Source organism: Acyrthosiphon pisum, unplaced genomic scaffold (genome assembly GCF_005508785.2).
Source record: "Acyrthosiphon pisum isolate AL4f unplaced genomic scaffold, pea_aphid_22Mar2018_4r6ur Scaffold_91;HRSCAF=455, whole genome shotgun sequence".
NCBI lineage: Eukaryota > Metazoa > Arthropoda > Insecta > Hemiptera > Aphididae > Acyrthosiphon > Acyrthosiphon pisum.
Window position 1 is genome coordinate 8,464 of NW_021779253.1, and position 1,985 is coordinate 10,448.

The window sequence follows — 1,985 nt, forward strand, 5'->3', positions numbered from 1 at the left end:
GCCCGTCGGCCGCTCCGGTGGTGCGAGATTGGCGGTTCGACCGGGGAGAGCCGCTCGCGCGGCCGCCTCCGGTCGTCCGCCCAAGTTGTGACGGCAAACAGTCACGGGTTCTCGCGTCGTCAAACGGCACGTCCCCGTCCGCCCGCCGCGCGAGAGCGCGGCCGGGCCGGCTGAGAGTCCACGAGACCTCTCCGGCTTCCGAGAAGCGGACGCGGGCGGTCACCGTACGGGCGGAGCGCGGACCGCAGGCTGCCGTGTAATTTAAGAAACAAACAACCGATACGTTCCGACCTCAGATCAGGCGGGACTACCCGCCGGATTTAAGCATATTAATAAGCGGAGGAAAAGAAAACAACCGTGATTCCCTTAGTAGCGGCGAGCGAACCGGGAAAAGCCCATCGCCGAATCTCGCCGCGCACTTTTGTGTCGCGGCACGTATGAGAGTTGTGGCGTACGGGCCGGCCTCGTTGCCGGGGCGCACGTGACGGTCCAAGTCTCCCTTGAACGGGGCCATGGCCCGCAGATGGTGCCAGGCCAGTAGAGGCCGTCACAGCGTTCCGGGATCGGACCGCGCCTTCGAGTCGGGTTGCTTGAGAGTGCAGCCCGAAGCGGGTGGTAAACTCCATCTAAGGCTAAATACGGGCCACGAGACCGATAGTTTACAAGTACCGTGAGGGAAAGTTGAAAAGAACTTTGAAGAGAGAGTTCATAAGAACGTGAAACCGCTCGGTTGTAAACGGACAGAGCTCGCGAATCCCCGCCGGGCGAATTCACGGTCGGTCTAACCGCCGGCCGGATCTTTCGCTCGGTTAGCGGACGTCGCGACCCGTTGGGCGCCGGCCGAATGGCCCGGGTGACGTTCGTCGCGTCGGTCGCGTTTCGGCGTGACCGTTCGCGCCGAGCCCCGGTGCTCATGGTCGGCTCGCCCGACGGCAAGAACCGTCGACGCGGCCCCGTCGCAGGCGGGGTCCCGTCGGTCGGCGACGTGTTTCGAGCTACTTTCCGACCCGTCTTGAAACACGGACCAAGGAGTCTAACGTGTGCGCGAGTCAACGGTGATCTTACGAAAAACCACGTTTGGCGCAATGAAAGTGAACCGTTTACGGTGCGGACGATGGCCTAGCGACCGAACCCACCGGCGTTCAAAGTCGCGCTGGTCCGCAGTCCGGGGGCGTCTCCGCCAAGTCGGCTTCGGCCGGCTGGGGGCGCACCCTTAGCGCACACGTTGGTACCCGAAAGATGGTGAACTATGCCTGGCCAGGATGAAGTCAGGGGAAACCCTGATGGAGGTCCGCAGCGATTCTGACGTGCAAATCGATCGTCTGAGCTGGGTATAGGGGCGAAAGACTAATCGAACCATCTAGTAGCTGGTTCCATCCGAAGTTCCCTCAGGATAGCTGGCGCCGATGTGTCCCGCCCGTTCGCGGGCGTACGGACGCCGGTGGGACTCCGCGCTGTACGGCGCGGTAACAACACGCTCGTAACACGGAGGATGTCTCATACGGTAAAGCGAATGATTAGAGGACATTGGGGCCGAAACGACCTCAACCTATTCTCAAACTATAAATGAGTGAGATCGCCGGCTTTACCTGGTACACCGCGTGAACCGCGTGCGAAGCCGGCGACGGAACCCTAGGCGCTTAGTGGGCCATTTTTGGTAAGCAGAACTGGCGCTGCGGGATGAACCGAACGCCGAGTTAAGGCGCCGAAATCGACGCGTATTCAGAGACCATGAAAGGCGTTGGTTGCTGATGACAGCAGGACGGTGGCCATGGAAGTCGGAATCCGCTAAGGAGTGTGTAACAACTCACCTGCCGAAGCAACTAGCTCTGAAAATGGATGGCGCTGGAGCGTCGTGCCTATACTCGGCCGTCGACGGCATAGTGGGGCCAGTCGTCGCTCGCGGCGGCCGGTCCCGGCAAGCCTCGACGAGTAGGATGGCGCGGCGGTGTGCGTCGAAGGGCAGGTCGCGAGACCGCCTGGAG

At 61.8% G+C, this 1,985-nt stretch overlaps 1 long non-coding RNA gene across 1 annotated transcript in view; it reads left to right on the top strand.

Moving 5' to 3' along the window:
• Window positions 1-1,985, top strand: part of LOC107885124 — a 5,773-nt gene that overhangs the window by 3,059 nt on the left and 729 nt on the right. The window lies entirely within an intron of this gene.